Source organism: Sminthopsis crassicaudata, chromosome 1, assembly GCF_048593235.1.
Source record: "Sminthopsis crassicaudata isolate SCR6 chromosome 1, ASM4859323v1, whole genome shotgun sequence".
Taxonomy (NCBI): Eukaryota; Metazoa; Chordata; class Mammalia; order Dasyuromorphia; family Dasyuridae; genus Sminthopsis; species Sminthopsis crassicaudata.
The window spans coordinates 234,836,577-234,860,486 of NC_133617.1; positions in this window are offsets into that span (position 1 = coordinate 234,836,577).

The window sequence follows — 23,910 nt, forward strand, 5'->3', positions numbered from 1 at the left end:
TTTGACATGTTCTTGATACCAAAGATTGTAGAGGGCTGAAACTCCAAAAAGATATGCTTGAATCAGACAGCAGAACACTTAAGTCTAATTACCTATTTGATGTAAGTTAATGGCTCTATATGCATATTTAGATGAGATGGTGATATCAATGATGGCTCTCCTTACCATTGGTGTTTGCTGAATATTTGGTAGTGAGATAATTGTAGGCAAGGATTGGAGGGGGGGTGGGGGAGAGAAGTGAGAGTCAGTTGGTGGCAGGATGAGGAGAGAAGCTAAAGACTCTGGACTCCAGAATTGAGGCTATATCTTTGGCAATATGTGTGGCAACTTGCCTGCCTCTTTCACTTCTCCCCCTAAAGACCAAGAACTTTGATTAATCCTGACTCTGACTGATCCTGAAGCCCTCCAAGGAGCTAGTCCAGACATTACATTTGCACCCCAACATGGAATAAGGACTGTAATTTCAGTGAAGAACTCTCTGTGACCAGGAAATAGGGTGAGTATTAAAAAAGACAAACAGGAAACTTTGTTAAGGGTTAAACTAGTAACTTTCATTTTCTAGCTGAAATGGGGCAAATATTAGGAAAAGATTCTCCTCTATCCCCATCTCCACCCTCACCCTGAGGGAGGTCTATAGAAAGAATACTTTCTATAAATAATAGAGGCAAAGTTTGCTTGTAACTTGGGAGCAGATTGGTGGACTCTTGGAAACATTAGAATGCATGTCCCCTTGGTTCTCCAAGGCAGAAGAAATAGAGGAAGATAATTGGAAACTAGTAGATTAACTATGTGAATATTACAATGATAATGGTCTTGATTCAATTTCTAAGGAAACATTCTACATATACAACATAATACAATTGACCTTAAAAAATCCTGCAAATTCTAGAAAAAATAAAAGTTTTAAAGAGAACAGCCAGACAAGGAGAAAGAGGAAGAGAAGGGAGAGGGTAAAGAAAATATCACGGAAAGCCATGGGAAGTTAAGTGAACTTAAAGGGTGTGGTGATTCTCACTCTCACAGCCCAGCTTCACCTCTGCCTGCCCCCTAGCAGGCTCTTGACCCTCCCCCATCAACTTCACCTTCCTGAGGGAGGAAGAGAAGTAAGGGCCATGATATCACCAGCACCTCCCCCCCCTCCTAGAAACCACCCCTCTCCCATGACTCGATTGTAAAAGGCACTACTTAAAGCTACAGAGGAAGGGCAGAATACAGCTGATTTGAGAATAGAAATTTATCCTGTGATTGAACAGCTTAACTGTTCAGATCAAGAAAGGAGATATTCCTTTTAATCTAGAAATTATCAAAGATCTGAAAAAGGCTTGCACTCTTTACAGGTCTACATCATCTTATGTTAAAATGTTATTACAGAATTTGACTTATGAAATTTTAACCTCTAGTGACTGGAAATCTATAGCTTAGAACCTGGACAAAACTTGTTGTGGCTTTCTGAACATAGTGAACTCTGTAGGATACAAGCCCAATGAAATAGGCAACCTGGAGTTAATACACCAATCACCTGTGACCAACTAAAAGGTGTAAGTTCTTATGCAGAACTTCAGCACAGATTAATTACCCCACAGCAACATTTGAGCAAATTGCTTCTGTTGCTATCAAAGCATGGGGCATCCTCCCAGGAAGGCAAGATAAAAGGGAAGCCTTCATGAAAATAGAGCTGATTTTGTGGGACATCTGCAAACAGCTGTCATTGGAACTATTGGTGAAAATGCAGCAATAAAAATTTTGATAAGGCAACTTGCTAAATAAAATGCTAATGAGGTTTGCAGAAGAATTATATGGGGATTACACAAGAATGCTCCTTTAGAGGAGATCATAAGACACTGTGCCACAGTACGCACAAATACCTTTTATAGCCAGGTTATGATGAAGACATCCCAAGATCCAAACATGGGAAGGCAGGGTCCCTTTTGGCAAAGGGCTTCCAAAGAGACTCGCCAATGCTTTCAATGTGGTAAAGTAGGGCATCTGGAAGCTCAATGTTGGCATAGAGACAGAGTAAGAAAACAGGGTAGGACAACAAGACCCATATCCAAAATGCAACAGAGGCTTCCTTTGGGCATCAGAATGTAGACTGATTCAGGGAAACAGCATGAGGGGCCCAGCCCCAGGGCCCAAAACAAAAATATACTTGAGGCATGATAGCAGCCAATGCTACACCCAGAGAGCATTTTTTTTATTTATTTATTTTTTATTTAATTTTTATTTTATTTTATAATTATAACTTTTTTTTTGACAGTACATATGCATGGGTAATTTTTTATAACATTATCCCTTGCACTTACTTCTGTTTAGATTTTTTCCCTTCCTCCCCCAACCCCCTCCCCCAGATGGCAGGCAGTCTTATACATGTTAAATATATTACAATATATTCTAGATACAATATATGTGTGTAGAACCAAATTTCTTGTTGCACAGGAAGAATTGGATTCAGAAGGTAAAAATAACAGTTTACACTCATTTCCCAGTGTTCCTTTTTTGGATGTAGCTGATTCTGTGCATCATTAATCAATTGGAATTGGATTAGCTCTTCTCTATGTTGAAGATATCCACTTCCATCAGAATACATCCTCATACAGTATCCTTGTTGAAGTGTATAATGATCTTCTGGTTCTGCTCATTTCACTGAGCATCAGTTGATGTAAGTCTCTCCAAGCCTCTCTGTATTTCTCCTGTTGGTCATTTCTTACAGAACAATAATATTCCATAACATTCATATACCATAATTTACCCAACCATTCTCCAATTCATGGACATCAATTCATCTTCCAGCTTCTAGCCACTATGAAAAGGGCTGCCACAAACATTTTGGCACATACAGGTCCCTTTCCCTTCTTTAGTATTTCTTTGGGATATAAGCCCAGTAGTAGTATGGCTGGGTCAAAGGATATGCACATTTTGATAACTTTTTGGGCATAATTCCAGATTGCTCTCCAGAATGGCTGGATTCTTTCACAACTCCACCAACAATGCATCAGTGTCCCAGTTTTCCCACAGCCCCTCCAACATTCATCATTATTTGTTCCTGTCATCTTAGCCAATCTGACAGGTGTGTAATGATATCTCAGAGTTGTCTTAATTTGCATTTCTCTGATCAATAATGATTTGGAACACTCTTTCATATGAGTGGAAATAATTTTTATTTCATCATCTGAAAATTGTTTGTTCATATCCTTTGACCATTTATCAATTGGAGAATGGCTTGATTTCTTATAAATTAAAGTCAATTCTCGGTATATTTTGGAGATGAGGCCTTTATCAGAACCTTTAACTGTAAAAATGTTTTCCCAATTTGTTACTTCCCTTCTAATCTTGTTTGCATTAGTTTTGTTTGTGCAGAAACTTTTTAATTTGGTGTAATCAAAATTTTCTATTTTGTGATCAATAATGGTCTCTAGTTCTCCCTTGGACACAAACTCCTTCCTCCTCCACAAGTCTGAGAGGTAAACCATCCCCTGTTCCTCCAATTTATTTATGATTTCATTCTTTATGCCTAAATCTTGGACCCATTTTGATCTAATCTTAGTATGTGGTGTTAAATGTGGGTCCATGCCTAGTTTCTAGTTTCCCAGCAGTTTTTGTCAAATAATGAATTCTTATCCCAAAATTTGGGATCTTTGGGTTTGTCAAACACTAGATTGCTATTTTTATTCACTATCTTGCCCTGTGAACCTAACCTATGCCACTGATCAACTAGTCTATTTCTTAGCCAATACCAAAGGGTTTTGGTGACTGTTGCTTTATAATACAGTTCTCGATCAGGTACTGATAGACCACCTTCACTTAATTTTTTTTTCATTACTTCCCTTGAAATTCTTGACCTTTTGTTGTTCCATATGAATTCTGTTGTTATTGTTTCTAGGTTATTAAAATAGAAAGCCAGCATCTCTCAGAACCAGGCCACCTCCAACCCCCACCTGGACTGACTCAGCCAGTTCTCAGAGCCTCAGAGCTCAGACTCAGTACAGTCATTGCTGTTCTGTTAGTGGCTCTCTGCTGCCCTACCTCCAGTCTGTAGAGGAAGCCCATTAATACCATCCACCCCCATCCCCCCAAAAACAGACCTATTGTTTCTCTTGTCAATTTGTTTTCTTCGATTCCTACTCTGACAAAATGAACAAAAAATTCAAAAGGGCTCTAACCATTGACAGCTTTTGTTTGGAGAGAGAGCAGACTTCAAACACTGAGGAGACTAAAAACAGACTGTCCCTAGAGGAATCCCCTAAGGGGGATATGAGCTGCTCCTCAATACAAAAGAATCTCATAGAGGAAATCAAAAAGGCTCTCACAAGAGAGCTGGAAGAGAAATGGGAAAAGGAAAGGGAAGCTTGGCAAGAGAGCCTGGAGAAGTCATCCTATGCATTCAAAGACAGAGTGGATAAAGAAATCAAATCATTGAGAAACAAGATTAGTGAGCTGGAAAAGGTAAACAACTCCAAGGAAAACAGGATTAGTGAAGTGGAAAAAGAAAACAGCTCTCTAAAAAATAAAATGGATAAAATGGAAAAAAATTCCATAGAAGATAAAAACTCAATTGGACAATTACAAAGAGATATAAAAAAAAGTGAGTGAAGAAAATACATCATTGAAAATTAGACTGGAACAAGTAGAAATGAATAACTCAAGGAGAAACCAAGAGGTAGTCAAGCAAAACCAGAGAAATGAAACAATTGAAAAGAATGTCAAGTAACTTATCAGAAAGACAACAGACCTGGAAAACAGATCCAGGAGAGACAATTTGAGAATAATCAGACTCCCTGAAAAATGTGAGGAAAAAAAGAGCTTGGACACTATTTTCGAGGAAATTATCAAAGAGAACTGCCCAGACGTTCTGGAAACAAAAGGTAAAATAGACATTGAAAAAATTCATTGATCACCTACTGAAAGGGACCCTAAAATCAAAACGCCAAGAAATATAGTGGCCAAGTTCAAGAACCATCAGACAAAGGAAAAGATATTGGAAGCTGCTAGAAAAAATCAATTCCGATATGGAGGATCCACAATAAGGATAACCCAGGATCTAGCAGCGTCCACATTAAAAGAACGCAGGGCCTGGAACATGATATTCTGAAAGGCTAAGGAACTTGGTATGCAGCCAAGAATAACTTACCCACCAAGAATGAGCATCGTTTTCCAGGGAAGAAGATGGACATTTAACGAAATAAATGAATTCCATCTATTTTTGATGAAAAAACCAGACCTACATAAAAGGTTTGATCTTCAAATACAGAACTCAAGAGATTTCTAAAAAGGTAAAAAGAAATCTTGAGAACTATACTTCTGCCAAAAAAATATGTAAAGAACAAATGTACAATTTGTCTTAGAAACTAGAGGTGGAAAGGAAATTATATCATAAAAAAGTGTAAAGTGGTGGTACTACATCTCATGAAGAGGCAAAGGTAACCTATTGTATCTGAGAGAAAGAAAGGAGGGAGATGAACATAGTGTGTATCAATAGACATATTCGATTTATGGTGAAACTTCTTCCACTTCATTGAAAAATGAAAGGGAAGGAATAAACTAAGGGGAAGGGAATACAGAAATTTGGAGGAAAAGGGGTAAAATAAGGGGAGGAACTTTAAGGTGGGGGAGGGATCCTAAAAAGGGAGGGCTGTTCACAAGTTTAATACTGGGTAGGGGGGTAAGAGGGAAGGAAAGGGGAAAAGCATAAGCAGGGGTTAATAGGATGGCAAGCAGTATAGAATTAGTCCTTCTAACCATAAATGTGAATGGGGCAAACTGCCTCATAAAGAGGAAGCAGTTAGCAGACTGGATTAAAAGTCAGAACCCTACTATATGTTGTTTACAGGAAACACACCTGAAACAGGGTGAGACATTCAAACTAAAACTAAAAGGGTGGAGCAGAATCTATTATGCTTCAGGCAAAACCAAAAAAGCAGGAGTAGCCATCCTCATCTCAGATCAAGCAAAAACAAAAATTGATCTAATTAAAAGAGATAAGGAAGGGCATTATATCCTGCTAAAGGGCAGCATCAATAATGAAGCAGTATCAATATTAAACATATATGCACCAAGTGGTGCAGCATCTAAATTCTTAAAAGAGAAATAAAGAGAGCTGCAAGAGGAAATAGATAGCAAAACTATAATAGTGGGAGATCTCAACCTTGCACTCTCAGAATTAGATAAATCAAACCACAAAATAAATAAGAAAGAAGTCAAAGAGGTAAATAGAATACTAGAAAAGTTTGATATGATAGATCTTTGGCGAAAGCTAAATGGAGACAGAAAGGAGTATACTTTCTTCTCAGCAGTTCATGGAACCTATACAAAAATTGATCATATACTAGGGCATAAAAACCTCAAAATCAAATGCAGTAAGGCAGAAATAGTAAATGCATCCTTTTCAGACCATAATGCAATCAAAATTACATTTAATAAAAAGCCAGGGGAAAATAGACCAAAAAATAATTGGAAACTAAATAATCTTATACTAAAGAATGATTGGGTAAAACAGCAAATCATAGACATAATTAATAACTTCACCCAAGAGAATGACAATAATGAGACATCATACCAAAATGTGTGGGATACAGCCAAAGCAGTAATAAGGGGAAGTTTTATATCTCTACAGGCCTACTTGCATAAAATAGAGAAAGAGAGGGCCAACGAATTGGGCTTACAACTCAAATTGCTAGAAAAGGAACAAATTAAAAACCCCCAGACAAGCACAAAACTTGAAATTCAAAAAATAAAAGGTGAGATTAATAAAATTGAAAGTAAAAAAACTATTGAATTAATTAATAAAACTAAGAGTTGGTTCTATGAAAAAACCAACAAAATAGACAAACCCTTAGTAAACCTGATTAAAAAAAGGAAAGAGAAAAAGCAAATTGTTAGTCTTGAAAATGAAAAGGGTGAACTCACCACTAATGAAGAGGAAATTAGAACAATAGTTAGGAGCTACTTTGCTCAACTTTATGCCGATAAATTCGATAACTTAAATGAAATGGAAGAATACCTTCAAAAATATAGCTTGCCCAGATTAACAGAGGAAGAAGTAAGTAGTCTAAAAAGTCCCATCTCAGAAAAAGAAATAGATCAAGCTATTAACCAACTTCCTAAGAAAAAGTCCCCAGGACCAGATGGATTTACATGTGAATTCTACCAAACATTTAAAGAACAACTAACTCCAATGCTATGTAAACTGTTTGAAAAAATAGGGATTGAAGGAGTCCTACCAAATTCCTTCTATGACACAGACATGGTACTGATACCTAAACCAGGTAGATCGAAAACTGAGAAAGAAAACTATAGACCAATTTCCTTAATGAATATTGATGCTAAAATCTTAAATATTAGCAAATAGACTTCAGAAAATCATCCCCAGGATAATACACTATGACCAAGTGGGATTTATACCAGAAATGCAGGACTGGTTTAATATTAGGAAAACTATTAGTATAATTGACTATATTAATAATCAAATTAATAAAAACCATATGATCATCTCAATTGATGCAGAAAAAGCATTTGATAAAATCCAACATCCATTCCTACCCAGAGAGCATTTAGAAGTACAGTACTCAGATATAACCAAACAGCCAGGAAACAATCTTATGGGAGAAAGGGATTACAATTGGGAAGAATATAGTTGTATGCAGCTGGGACTACTGAGAAACCCCCTGGAGAGGTAAAATCTGTTCCTCTCCAGTCTATGGATCCCTTGCCTCCAGGCACAGTAGACTTAACCATTTCACTTCCTGAGAGTACTTACAAAACAGTATTTATCCATACACTGATGTGGGAAACTGGGGAATGTGTGGATAATATCCCAGTCACTAATACAGGTAGACAATGTGTGACTTATCAACCAGGGGAAGTAGTAGCATCAGATTTGCTGATACAGACTCCTAATAGGCAATCTGGTGATAATTGCCCAGATTTTGACTCCAAGCCACAAAATCCAGGTCTATTCTGGACTGCAATAGTTACAGCTGACCATCCTAAGCTCACTCTCTATATAAATGGAATACTATTAGAAGGATTGGTATACACAGGTGCAGATAATACAGTCATTAGAGGTGCCAACTGGCCCAGTCACTGGCCAAAGATTAAGGCAAACCCCTATATGTCTGGTGTAGGAGGATCAATAGTAGCTGAAGTTAGTGCTACCCCTTTGAGATGGACATTTGAAGGTAAAACAGGAGTTTTTTTTGTTTTTTGTTTTTTACTGCTTTATACTTGAAAAAATCCTCATCAATTTGTGGGGAAAAGACATTTTACAACAATTAGGATTTAAAATAAGTACTTTGGTTTTTTAGACAGGGCTGCTGTTGAAGGCCTGCCAACACTTTCACCTGTTCCTGTTCAATGGAAAACTGATACACCAGTGTGGATAGAACTGCGGCCTTTAGCTAGTGATAAAATTCAGGCCTTATTAAATATAGTACAGGAGTAACTTGACCAAGGATACTGACAACCTTCTCTAAGTCCTTGGAATTCCCCAGTATTTGTTGTAAAAAAGAAATCTGGAAAATGGAGGATGTTGACTAATTTAAGAAAAGTAAATGAACAGATGGAAACTATGGGAACTCTTCCGCCTGGACTTCCATCTCCTACTCAGTTGCCTAGAGAATGGCCTCTTTGGGTTATAGACATTAAGCATTGTTTCAATTCTATCTCTCTAGATAAGGAGGATAGGAAAAGATTTGCCTTTTCAGTGCCCAATGTTAACTTAGCTGAACCTTATAAAAGATATAAATGGACAGTTTGCCACAGGGAATGAGAAACAGCCTATGTGTCAAATGTATGTTGCTGCTGCTCTTATTTCAGTAAGAAAAGCATTTCCAAAAGTAATGTTATTACATTACATGGATGATATATTGGGATGTGCACCTGAGGAACAAATGTTAGAAGCATGTCTACAAAAAACCATAGAAACACTAAGGAATTATAAATTGCACATAGCTCCAGAAAAAAATTCAAGGACATGCTCCTTTTCAATATTTAGGATATGAAGTATACACTAAAGTGCTTACAATACAAAAACTTTCCTTAAGAACAGAAAAGCTAAATACCTTAAATGACTTTCAGAAATTGATAGGAGATATCCAATGGATGTGTCCAGTGTCAGACTTGACTACCTACCAATTGCAACCATTATATGACATTTTAAGGGAAGATAGTGCTTTAAACTCACTACACCAGCTTACAAAAGAAGCTCAAGAGGCTTTGAGAGAAGTTGAATTGGCTTTATCCAATGTGGTTGAAAGAGTCACTCAAAAACATTTGGAAATATCAGTTTTTGCTACACAAGAGGCACCCACAGCAGTCCTTCATCAAGGAGACAGTGTGATAGAGTAGGTGAACCTCCCAGCACAACCAGATCAAAGCCTTACTCCTAACCCAGTGCCTGTGGCTAGAATTTTATTAAAAGCCATTAAATGAGCAGTACAATTATCTGGGATAAGACCTGACAAGATATACAACTTTTATACTAATGCACAAATTAATGTATGCTGTGAAACCATCCCAGAGTGGCAAATTTTGTTGGCCATGGCTTCAAATTTTACACAAATGTCTCCATTAAAGATAACTAGACTATTACATAATTGGCAATGTATTCTTGAAGGAAAGGTTCCTAAAGTTCCTCTTAAAGGACCAACTATCTTTACAGATGCATCCAAACATAATATTTGTGCTGTATACTCTTGTGATTTAACTATAATGATAGTAGTTAGAACTCCTTTTCAGTCCACTCAGCAGAATGAATTGTATGCAATCATTCTAGCCCTTAGGTATTATCCAGGACACATAAATATAATATCTGATTCAGACTATTTAGTAGGTGTGGTACAAAGAATTGCCACAGCCCAAATAAAATTTGTAGCTTCCAATATATATCAGCTCTTTAAGGAACTTCAAGAGCAAGTGAGAAAGATCCAGGTAAGATTTATATCTTGCATGTCCACTCACATAATGGACTTCCAAGTCCTATTTTTTATGATAATTCAAAGGCAGATAGCCTTCTAACCATGATAACCAATACTTCTTTATTTCAGGCAGCCCAAGAATCTCATTCAAATATCATCAGGCTGCTCAAGCTTTACTTTTAGTTTGGAATAATAAGAGAGGAAAGTAGGAGCATAGTAAAAGCCGTACAGCTTGCATTCCTTTCCATGCTCCTGTACTCTCTGCAGGGAAAAACCCTCGTGGTTTGAGACCTAATGAAATTTGGCAAATGGATGTGACCCATTATAAATCTTTTTGGTCGTCTGTCTTTTATCCATGTCGTAGTAGACACTTTTTCAGGATTCACTTTTGCAATACCAGCACCAAAAGAGACAGTCAAAGTGGTCACTGAATTCCTTATTCAAGCATTTGCAATTATGGATGTGTCACAAGCAATAAAAACAGATAATGGATCTGCATATACTTCTAAACATTTTGCACACTTTTGTGCACAGTATCAGATTTTACAAACCACTTGCATAACTTTCAATCCTCAAGGACAGGCAATAGTAGAGAGGCGAAACAGAGACATTAAGACACTCCTCCAAAAAAAAAAAAAGAAAGGGGGAGCCACAGGTAACCTAGAGAACTTCTAAGTTTAGCTCTTTATACTATTAACTTCTTGATTTTTGACAAAGATGCACTGGCTCTAGCAGACAGATTTTATATCCCACTGCTTGGAAGGGCAGTGTCCAATGCAAGCAGTTCCACTATCTTTAGATGATTGCCAGGTGATATGGAGAGACCCAGAAAGTAGTGAATGGAAGGGACTAGATAGGTTAACTGCTTGGGGGAGAAGGATTGCTTGTATCTCTACAGATGGAGAAGGAATCAGATGGGTGTTAAAGAGCCATATTCACCTTGTCCATTGGAGAGAGACAGAGTAGACCCTTGAAATGAAGAAGACCCAAGAAACATCAGATGCTTCCATTGCTGATTGTGTCCCCTCACTGAAAGAGCCTGGCAGTTATGGTGATTGACTCATGGACATCAAAAATTGTTAATGAGACTGATACAGGACTTCAAAACCCTCAGGGATCATTAGATTCCCTAATACATAATAAAATTGTTGAAGGACTTCAAAAACTTGCAGGGATCCTCGGATTCCCTGCCACATAAAGTAATGAATAATAAATTGGTTTTGGACTATCTCTTGGCTGCTGAAGGAGGTGTATGTGTGATTGTTGTTTACATACCCTCTTTCTAGGACTTCTGGAAATCTTTTACAACACCATGTTGATTCATATTGTTTGTTATATATATATATCACTACTTGCATGTACAATTCATGTTTGTTACACCACATTGAGGCTGCACTGGCTGTGGGGAGAGTCAACACTGCTACCCTGTGCTTTATTGCTATGTGCTTGTGTAATACCTCCCATGCTGATGGGTTTGTGCATACCCATTTCTAGTAAGACCCTTCAGCCCAGAAACCTACTAACAATATCTGGCTTAACTCCCCGCTTCCCTTTAGTGTTTTTCATGTCTCTTCCTGAGAAGTCAGGGGGGGTGTGATCATCTCCTTTTTGGGCTTCTCACCTCCCTGAGAAGTCAGGGAGGGCATAACCACCTGCGTTCAAAAACAAAAAAACCCAGGAGTTGTAGGGGGCTGAAACTCCAAAAAGGTATGCTTGAATCAGACAGTAGAACACTTAAGGGTAATTACCTATTCCATGTGAGATAATGGCTCCATATACATATTTAGATGATATAGTGATATGATGGCTCTCCTCACCATTGGTGCTTGCTGAATGTTTGGTGGTGAGATAATCGTAGTCAAGGATTGGAGAGCAAGGGGAGAGAAGTGAGAGTCACTTGGTGACAGGATGAGGAGGAGAGAAGCTGGACACTCTGGACTCCATAATCGAGGATACATCTTTGGCAAGATGTGTGGCAGTTGCTTAACTCCTTCACTTCTCCCCCTAAAGACCAAGAACTTTGATTAATCCTGACTCTGACTGATCCTGAGGTCCTCCAGAGAGCTAGTTCGGACATTACAAAAGACCATATGATATTTTGGAAGAATCATAATTTGCACTCCTGAGGTGATCTAGAATATTGTAGGCATTTAACAATTATTTATTGATTGATCAATGTTTGATATTGTTCCCCTTTTACTTCCCTTTTGTTCAAATTGATGGCCTAAAGGAATTTTTAAAGTAAAGAATACAGTCCTGTAATTTCAATGGTATAGGTAACTCTCTTGTTGGAAAACTCCCTCTATCAATGTAGGTCATCATGTTTTCCACAGCTGATAACCTTAGACAATTTCCTAGAGCACTGTTAAGTGACTTGCCCAGAGTAAAACAGCAAGTCCAAGACAGGACTTGAGCCAAGGTATTTCTTAATCCAAGGCTAGCTCTTTATGCAATGCCAAGTTGCCTCTCAACCCAAGAAACTTAAATGTATTTTGTTTTTGCTATCCTCATATGCTGACATAGGGTGATAATTTATTATGTCAGCCTATGTCAGAATAGGCTGATAAATTATTTTCGTTTGCTAACATGAACTTATATTTATGAAAAAGTCTTTGTAACAATTTTAGCACACTTTATCATCTTAAAATTTCACACTATATAGTACAAACTATACAGTGATTTATACAAATTACTAAAAGCAAATTGAAGGTGATTTGCACTATAGGAGAATAGACTTTACTGACCAAGTACCTCTTATTTCACAGCTAGCTAGTTGTATTTGTAGTTGTAGAATAAAACTGGAATGAGGACAGACAGCATTAACTATTAACAGAGACCACAGTATATTTTCTAAATAACAAAGGTCAGTCCCTATATGCATTTTACATAGCAATACATCAACCAAAAATATTTGAATGATTGTGTACTAGTTCTAGGTCATTTATTGTGGAGGACATGGAAAATCAATATAATTCAAGTTAAACATTTATTAATATTTTCAATATTTGGTAGCAGGACATAGTGGATAGAATGTTAGTCTTGGAATCAGAAAGGCATGATTTTAACTGCTGCCTCTGCTATTCATTAAGTCTGATTACAAGTCCTTTCTGAGCCAACTGACTAGAAAATTACTTGTCAAGGTATTTCTAAAGTGAAGTTTCTACATTCTTGATATGGTATGATCCACAGTGTTGTGTGAATAATCAATGATAGAGTGGGTACCCTCCTTATGATAAATGTTTTGACAGGTTATCTCTAACACAACCTCATACTACTTCCCTATTCCTCCTTCTGCTACTGTATAACCTCCCAATCTGTCCCTTTCTGTATTAAATGTCAGGCCATAACCAACTTGTGATGTAGGCAACTATATCAGTGGCTCAGATGTCATTTAGAAAATCTCATTCTCTGCTCTCCATTACTTCATGGCTATGGCAGATAAACTACAACAGATTCTAGACTCCCAGGAGAATAGCTGATAAGTATTTTCAATTTTGAAATGCCTTTCAATTTTGGTGGAAGTAAAGCTCAGGAAAGCAGGCATGAATGGATTGAGATCTTCATCAAAGATCTCATTATCTTTTCCCCCAAATCAATTATGCTTCTGAGCTTCCCTATTTTCTGTAAAGAGTAGCACTAACCTTCCACTTAATTATGTTTTAAATCTGGGTGTCATCCTCAACTCCTTACTCTCACTAACCCCATATATTCAATCTTTTTTCTACATTTACACTATTTTTCAAACTTGTTCTCTCCTCTCCACACATACATCTGTCACCCGAGTTCAGGCTGTAATCCTCTCTTGTTTGAACTATTGCAATCACTTCCTAAATTATTTCCTTCCCTCAAATATCTCCCCTCTTTAGTCCATCCTCCACACAGCCACCAAGATGTTTTTCCTAAAGTGCAAGTCTGACCATGTTACTCCTTACTCTATAAGCTTCAATAACTATCTATTAACTATAAGTACTGAATATGAATTCATTTGTTTGACTTTTAAAAGCTCTTCAAAACCTGACCCCAAATCACTTTTTCAGCTTTACTATACATTACTCCCTTTTTTGCACTGCACAGTCTAGTCAAAGAGGTGGTCTTGTTTCTCCATTCCATTTCCCATCCCCATTGCCATTATCTAGAATACACTCTCTCCTCCTCTACCTCCTGAAATTGCTTGTTTCTTTCAAGACTCAGCGCAACCCCTACCTTCTACATGAACGCTGATTGATTATCCACCACCTCTCCTTGGTTCCTGGTAATATATTTATTTAGTATGTGTTCTATATATGCTTATTTATGTATGTATTGTCTCCCCTGCCTTCTAAAAACCGTTGATGGTAGGAACTGTTTTCATTTTGTTCTTTGCATCCTCATTGCCTAACAGTGCATGGCACATAATAGATGCTTAATAAATAATTAATGCTTATTAATTGACTAGTCGATTTTTGGAGGGAATTTCCAAATTGGTCAAATAAAAGATCCATTTGGATAGTTGAGATTTTGAGAGATTCACCCATATCATTTCAATATCTAATTAGTCAAATCCCCAGATCTGTTAGGCAAACCAGAGGAAGAATAAATATGTATGGGGAGGAGGGTTGCTTGTTTTTTATGTTTTCCAGCTTAGACATTTTTATTTTCCAATTTATATATTTTCCCAATTACATGTAAAAACAATTTTAACATTCTTTTTTTTAATTTTGAAGTTTCTAATGCTTATGTTATGATAAGATTCCTTGATAAATACAATTAGAGAGATCATTGTTCAAAAATCTGACAATTGTTTTTAGAAATCAAATGAAGTAAAAAAAAAAGGAAATATGTATACTTGCCAAAAGTATTTCATTGTCATGGAAGAGTCTTATTTATGGATGACATGATGTTGATTGTGTCTATCCACAAAATATTTCAGAGTTTCCTCAACCAGATTAATGATTAATAATAATAATATGAGCCTAACTATCCACATAGGAAAAACTTTCCAACTAAGGTTGGAAAATACCTGTTATCCAGACTATGATATGCAATTGGATAGCTGGTCCTTTATTATATACATTTGTGGCAGATACTGCTAATGATCGGAAGAGAAAAGGAATAATTCTATTTGGGAAATAGAATAATGTTTTCATAGGATCACAGAATTAGAACTGAACATAGCTAGTTATTGTATCATAAGTGCTTGAATTCTAGGTCTTCTCTTTGAAGTCTTTGTCACAAAAATTAATAAAGTAAATCTGTACATTCTCTGCAATGATATATTGATTTTGTTGTGAGTCTCTGAAAAGCAGAAAAGATCATCTTGTCTAACCTCCATAATTTAACAAGGATGAAGAAATAGAAGTTACTATTTATATAGTGCCTACTATGTGCCTGGCACTGCTCTGTGCTTTACAATTATTATTTCATTTGATATGTGAAACAACCCTGGGAGGTAGGTATAATTATTATCTCCATTTAACAGATGAGGAAACAGATAGGGTCACATAGCTAGTAGTATCTGAGGCTAGATTTGACTTCAAGATGAATCTTTCTGGTCCCGGGCCCAGCACTCTTATCCACCTCATTGCCTCAAATATCAATGACTTGTTCAAGGTCTCATAGGTCAGAAATAGCAAAATCACTATTAGAAACCAGGCCCTTTGACTTCACATCCAGCTTATTCTTTACCCTGAATCTCACTGCCTTTCAATGGCCTTTATTTCTTTATTGCCAATATTCTATCAGTGGTGCTAATGAAATACCATAATCTCCGAGGAAATAAAACTGCAGGGTTAGGCATGCATGGGACATATAAATAGACTGTAATGTATTAATAGAGATAAATGGCATGGAAAAAATGACATAAAACCGTAAGAAAGACATAAGTTCACAGATCTAATCATCCACAAGGTCTCAGAGATAATTTAGTTCAAATTCTTCAGTTTAGAGATGAGGAAAACGAGTTTTCAAGAATGCCCATTAAAAATAATTATTCACAGCAACATATATGACTTACAATAATAGCTAGCATTTACGTAGCCCTTAGTGTGTTCCAAGCACTATGCAAATTCCTTTGCAATTATTAGCTCATTGGATGCTGAGTAGGTATTGTTATTATTCCCATTTAACAGATGAGGAAACTAAGGCAAAGAGAGTGACTTGCCTGGGGGCTAGTAAATGTCTGAAATCCACATTTGAACTTGGATCTTTGCAATGTCTGGACTAGCTTTCTGGAGGACCTCACGATCAGCCTGAGTCCTTGGTCTTGGTGGAGAAGTGATGAAGGCAGGACAGCCATCACGAGGCTGTCAAAGATGCAATGTCTCAGTTCCAGTCCTTCTCAGCCCTTATATGCCTTAGTACAATTATATTATTACAGCAAACTGAATGTGTGTGAACTAGAGAACCATCATCTCATCAATTCCACTGAGTTAACACCTTGTTTCAAGTATACTTGTCCAGATTTTGGGCCCTCTACAGGTCTTTCTGACTCCAGACCCAGTTCTCTATTTACTGTGACATCTACTTGCAATGGTGTTATCAGTTAATGTTTTTTCAAGCTTGGAAATTATCGAATTTCAGCAAAAAAAGGTCATTGTATAGAGCCATAAGTAGTTCTATTATTTTAAGTTGGAAATTTTCAAGGTAGATCAATTATGTTGTATTGTATCATAAGTGCTTGAATCCTAGCTCTTCTCTTTGAAGTCTTTGTCACAAAATTTTTTAAAGTAAATCTGTACATTCTCTGCAATGATATATTTATTTTGTTGTAAGTCTTTGAAAAGCAAAAAAGGATTCTAATTTGCTTTTGCCAATTCAATTTGTAATCGCTTTAATTTAGCTTCAAATTATTTTTTCTCCAAAAAAAAAGCAACCAAGAAACTAATGTGACTTTTCAATCTAACATTAAATTCTTGAGAAATTTTAAGTAATGTCAAACATGAATGTCAAGTGTCCAAGGCACAGAACCACTTAGGTTTACTTTATATCATAATGAAAAGTTTTACTCTATTTCTCACTTCATAAAGCTATCCTAGCACATTCACTTGGTTCAACAGTCACATTACACAATAATGACAGCCAACTCTTGTTTTAAATATTTTAATAGATCTTTAAACTAGTGCCTTTGTAATTTTTTTTTCTAAAGTGGTAAATACATTCTATGTATTACATTGTTCAGTTACAAGGAAGACACAGTTTTTATGCATCAATAATATACAATAAACTTAACTAGTACTCAAGCAAAGGTGATCCATTTTTTTTAATAATAGGGTAATTAATGCTTGAGAGGTGTATGGAGTTTTCAAAGAAGACTAGCATCTCTGGTATGGGGCTTGCTGATCCTTTTTCAAGGGAAAAAGCATATTGACAAATAGGCTAAAACAAGTTGAGGGTAACCAAAAGGCCTCAAAACTATGTGAGTTAAGGGATGTCTACAAGCACATGAAGATTTTCCCTAATGGAATGGGCAAATAAGCACAATATGTTCCAACAGTTATGAAGGCAGCTGAAGCAAGTTCTGTGGAGCACTTAGAACCTGGTCAGACATCAAAGACATCCAATACATCCTAGTTCATCACCAGTCATTTTGACTTTTGTTTTTACCACTCTGAAATAACTCTGAAATGGAGAATGAGGTTGATGGTATATAACTCTGCCTCACTTAAATCCAATTCACCCACAACTCAAGTTATTACCTATAATGTCATTGGTTCTCTTCAAAAATAAGGGAAAACAATGACAAAGACAAGTGAGTTTTGATAGTAGCCAGAACAATAATACTTTAAATTAAGATCACTTAATTTTCCAAGTGATAAATTCCAAGTGGAAAAAAAATGATCTAGAGAAAGAAACCCTTCATTTTTGATGGGGGTCACATATTTTCCTCTCAGATTTCAAAACCTACTATAATTCCATACATAAAAACAGCCAAGTGGTTTGTCCTCATTGTGATTCATCTCAAATAATCGAAATTGTGCTAAAAGTAGGCTTCAGAGTTTTTCAAATGTTGCAATACTTAAAATCTTTAAAATTATTTTTCTTTATCTCTATTTTAATAAATATTGATAAGTTGACGAGCATCAAGGTGAAGAGCAATCAAGATATTGAATGGTTTTAAATTCATGCCATATGAAAATACACTAAAGGAACTGGGGATGAAGAGAAAGAGGAAAAGAAATGGCTTGGAGAAACCTATAGCTGTTTTCAAATATTTGAAGGACAGTTATGTGAAAGAATCAACAGATCTGTTCACATGTCTGTCACATGGGACAAAAGTAGGAACAATGGTAGAAGTTGCAAAGAGACAAATTTAAGCCAGATGCAGGGACATTTTTCTGCTTCCTAATTAGAGCTGTCCAGAAATAGAATATGCTAAGTCAGTAAGTTTTCTCTCATTTAGCAAGTATTTAAGCAGTACCTGAATGACTACTTATTCAGTATACTGTAGGTGGGATAAGTAAAATTAAATATTATCACAGGTCCCTTTTGACTCTGATCTTCTATGACAAATTATTTAAAAACATAATCTCAATAAAAACAAAAACTACCTGTGAAATGAGAGTTAAGGCAATTTTTCCAATAGGTTTGTTCACCACCACAACCACATTTCAAAACATTATCTCCTTCCTTAGTTTTCAAAAATTATTTAAGAATTACTTTAAATACTTAAAATTAATTTGAACATGAATTAATTTTATTTGCATGTCTACCATGCAGGGTAGTTTTGAAGATAAATGAGAGAATATTTGTAATGCCCTTAGCCCAGTGTTTGTCATGTAGTAGGTGCTCTTTAAATGCTTATTCCTTGCTCCTCCATGCAGATTGCATGAAAATCATGGTTTGTGTTGTTGTATTTTTTTCTACATTGCTCATTTTTTCATGACCACTTCCCTAAAAATTATGGAAATGAACTGAAACTAGAGCAGTTTATCCCACAAGTATGCATAAGAAATATTAACAGTAATAGGAAATGAAATTGTATTTAATAAATGCTAATTTACCTTGTTTTCATTTTTTATGTCTCATAAAGGGACATTACCATAAAGTGTAAAAAATAGATAGGGGTAGAATAAAATTAGATCACATATAGACACACAAAGACAAAGAGAGAGATAAATTAAGAACTCATTAATTCCTCACTTCCTGAACCACATAGACCAGTATTTTTCATAATTCCTTATTAGGTTCTCCTAACTCACTGCTCAGAAATCTGAATTATTGTCAGGCAACATTAACCCACCATATGACAACAAACCTTGATAAATACTTTAGCATATGGGCATAGTTCTGAACCCCTAGTAACCTCTATATAAGAAAAACCACAAGAGAGGAGAGGACACATATGGGCTCACAAGGTTTTTTTGTTTGTTATTTTTAGTAATTATATGCTTCACATGTTTTATTTCCTCTTTATGTTATGATTTTTCCTGTTTTTTGAAATTATTATTTTCCTAGTTTCATTTCCCTCCCTTAAGAAGAAAATCATACTAGTTAATGATTTGTCAGACTTATTAGCCTTTTAAAGAAAAACCTACTTTTATTGATTCATTTTTTGTTTCCTCCTTTTTTGTTTTTCAGAATATTTTTGAGTTTTTAAAAATTGTAATTTTTAGTTGTGTGGTTATTTCATTGATCTCTTGCTTCTATTTTGGTGAATATGTTTATTATACATATATGAATATATATAAATGTTTCCCTAAGGACTTTTTAGTTGTTTCCCACAGGTTTGGTATGTTGTTGCATTGTTACCAAAATTTTCTATTGCTTTTATTATTTGTTCTTTAATCCATACTTTATTTTGAATGTATTTATTTATTTAAATGTAAAATAAAAAAAAAAACAGAGAAATAGAGAAAGAAATTTGTTCATTGTATTCACATTGATAGTTATTATTGGATGTGCTTTTTCCTTCCATCATATCCTATCATGTTGTTTTCCTCTTTACCATCTAGGCCCTTCTTTATGAAGAAAAATTAGATGAAGGATAAAAGAGAATCTGATAAAAAGTAGTAATTCTATCATAGGAGTGATTTAATGTATTTCTTCTGATGTCACTTTATTTTTTTTTTCTAAAACTTATTTTTCCTAATTACATATAAAGACAAATTTTAATATTCATTTAAAAATTCTAAGTTTGGGACAGCTAGGTGGCGCAATGGATAGAACACCAGCCTTGAATTCAGGAGGACCCGAGTTGAAATCTGGTCTCAGACACTTAATACTTCCTAGCTATGTGACCCTGGGCAAGGTACTTAACCCCAGCCTCAGAAAAAAAAAAAAAAAAATTATAAATTTCAAATTTTCTTCCTCCCTCCCTAATGTCCCTTTTCCCTAAGATGGTAAGTAATTTAATGTTTTATGCATATATATATGCAATTACATAGAACATATTTCCATATTAATAATGTTATAAAAGAAAAAAAGACCCAAAAAATCCCACAAAAGAAATAAAATGAAAATAGTATGCTTCAGCCTGCATTCAGATTCTATCAATTCTTTCTTTTGATGTGATAACATTTTTCTCTATAAATCCTTTAAAATTATCTGGCTGGGAATAACTAAGTTATATTAGAGTTGATCATCATACAATGTTGAATCATACAATGTTATGTATGTTATCCTGATTCTGCTCACTTCACTTTGCATCAGTTCATGTAGTCTTTCCGGTTTTTCTGAAATCTGCCTGCTTGTCATTTCTTACAGCATAGTAATACTCTATTACATGCACAATTTGTTTAGCCATGACCCACGAAATGAGCATTCCCTCAATCACCATTTTTTTCTGGCTTTCCTTTCTTTACAGATTACAGTTATTAGATCTTACCCTTTTTCTCCTTGTACTTCCTCCATCATAATAAGTGTTCTATAGTTTAAATAGTTAGCCTCCTCCTCAAATTCTTACTCCTCTCAGGGCAGGAATCAAATCTCTCTTGGAGAAGAGCTAATGGAGGAACTGCTAAAGATATCTATTTGTACCTTCCTATGTGAATTAGTCAAGACTTATGCGGGCAAAACCAATTTGATGGGTAACACATATGCACCCCACATATGTGACAGGTATGGCCAAGGCAGGTACAAACTGGGACTCATGCTTCCAGTGTTGTCAGGGTGCATCTGATGGCTCCATGCTTAGACTCTTGCCTTTGCTAGGTGCTGATTCATTTATAGCTGCTCCATGCTTCTCTAGTGGGTATTAGATGGCACTTTCACTATTAGCCACTTCACCTATAGCTTCAAACAATATGGCTTGTCCTTTTCTTTCTTCAAAAAGCAAATTACATCAAGAAAATTTCCTTTTAGAAGATCCAGTATTTGGATTCTAAAATTTGGAAACTCCTACTTAGAATTACCTATAAGGCAATTCTTAAAAGTTCTCCTTTCCTAGTGAAAAACTAGATAGTCTTTAATACTTTATGCACAGTATAAAAATATTGGTCATTTGTGAATTATTAAAGTTCAAATCATCTATTGTAAAAATGGGAAGGTAGTATAGTAGGTAAAATATTTGAAGGGTTATTATGTAAAAGAGGCAGTTAAGTGACATAAGGAAGAGAGTTTTGAGCCTAACATCAGGAAGACTCATCTTCCTGAGTTCAAATTTGATCTCAGCATTTTCTAGTTGTGTGAATCTGGGCAAGACATTTGACCCTGTTTACCTCAGTTCCTTCTCTGTAAAATGAGCTGAAGAAGAAAATGGCAAACTACACCAATCTGCCAAGAAAACCCCAAATGAAGCCATAAGCAGTTTAAATGACTAGACAACAAATTATGTGGACAAGGGATTAGGTTATTCTACTTGGCCCCAAAAAGCAGTTTCACCAATTGGTGAAAACAACTCACAGATGGGTTTCAATGTGATATAAGAAAGTGTTATGCTAAAATGGAATGGTCTGCCTAAGAAGACAGAGAATTCTATGTTAGGATTCTTACAAGGTACTAAGTCATCTTTAAAGGTGTGAACTCTGAACTAGAGAATTGTTAAGTACCATGCTAAATTAGACAACCGATTTAGCACCTTGTAAGAAAGAATCTTAACAATTCTACAATACTAGAAGTGTTTTTGATTGAGATTAGAGAACCATTTGTCAGGGATGTCATAGATAAGGAGTCAAGTAGATGACCTTTGAGATATCTTCTGAGACTTTTTAAAAATGAGAATAAAAAGAAAACTGAAAATGGAACAGAGAAAAGAGTAGGGAAGGGAATTTAAGGTCCCCATTACTAAAGATCTTGGACCCAAAGTGCCTACAGGCTCTTGTTTTGTCATTCCCATTTTTAACTCCCTTTCTCCAGATTACATTTCTGTGGTTCATTCCTTTGGGCTTTCTTTCTTTTTCTGCCTTCAGCCTTTATATCCCTTCATTCCTGTGCTTCTTCAAGAGTAGAGGAATTTTTGTCCCACAGCCTAAACTTCAAAAAACATTTATTGTTTTTCTTTTTCAGAGGGAGAGGGGAAAAGGGAGGGAGAAAATATATTTTTCTTTTTATTTATTTAATTATTATTAGTATAGCTTTTTATTGGCAAACCTTATGCATGGGTAATTTTCCAACACTGTCTCTTGCAAACACTTCTGTTTCCCCTTTTTCCCTCTACTCCCTCCCCTAGAGATCCCTCCCCTACATGTTAACATGTTAAAGTATATCTTAAATACAATATATGTGTACATATGTATACAGTTATCTTGTTGCACAAGAAAAATTGGATTTAGAAAGATAACAACAACCTGGGAAGAAAAACAAAAAGACAAGCAAACAATAACAGAAAAAGTGTAAATGCTACATTGTGGTCCACACTCATTTCCCAATGTTCTTTCACTGGGTGCAGCTGGTTCCGTTCATCACTTATTGCTGAAGATAGCCATTTTCATTAGAGTTGATCTTCCTATAGAAATACATTTTTCTTAATAAACACTTTTTTAAAAAAATTATTGAGAACATACTCTTGAGATAACAGATAATACACTATACTAGAAGTCAGGAAAATTAAATTGAAATATTGGCCCACACACTTACAATGATACAACTTTTGGCCTCAGGCATTTATTAGCTCTATGACCTTTACTGAGTCACCTAAGCTCTCTCAGCCCCAGTTTTCTCATTTGTAAAATGTGGTTGCTAATAATAATGGCTTTTGTGAAAACATATATATTGTGGGGAAAAAGAAAAAGAAAAAGAAAACATATATGTATTTTGCAAACCTTCAAGCACAATATCATCAATATCAATTAATTAATGTAATATTATTACTATTGATATAGAAGGAATTATGTCACTTTAATCTCCCAATTTGGAACATTTTCACTGGCTGTCATCTATGCATAAAATTCTCTCTCTCATTTCATCTCTACCCCCCTAACTTTGCTGGCTTCTTTCAAGTCCCAGGTAATATTACACCTTCTAAAAAAACCTTTGTGAATCCCCCTTAATTCTAGAACCTTCCCTTTGTTTATTATCACTAATTCATCCTGTATATATTTTTATTTGCAAGACTGAATTTGATAATGAATAAGATTTTCCTTCTATCTACCAGAAAACAATCTAGTAGGGTGGGAATAAGACATGCTCACCAATAAATATGATAGCATGGGTCAAGACGCATAATAGAAATATGACTATTCTGATGAGAATTAGGTAAGGGTAACCCCTTTTGGTTTGGCGCAAGGATACATAGTTAAATGCAGTCTAGTGAGGACGCAGAGTTCCCTGTTAAGGAATTTATAGGCCTGAAAACCTAGATTGATAAAAAAGGTTATTGTACCACAATTGTAAGGGTAAAGGTAGAAAGACGCCAGGACCAGAGCTGGTTGCTGGGTGGACAGGAACCCTTACAGGGCCAGCGTAAAGACACCATGTTTAGGGTTCCTGCAAAAGAGTGGACTTCAGGGTTCCCCTTTTATAATGGGGTTGTGGGGGTTGGGGAAATCTGAGCAGATCATTAGAGTGGGGACTGGGAAAGCCCAAGTTAGCTCAGATCCAGTGGGGGCTGGGAAAGCCCAAATATCATTGGAATTCAAAAGGGTGC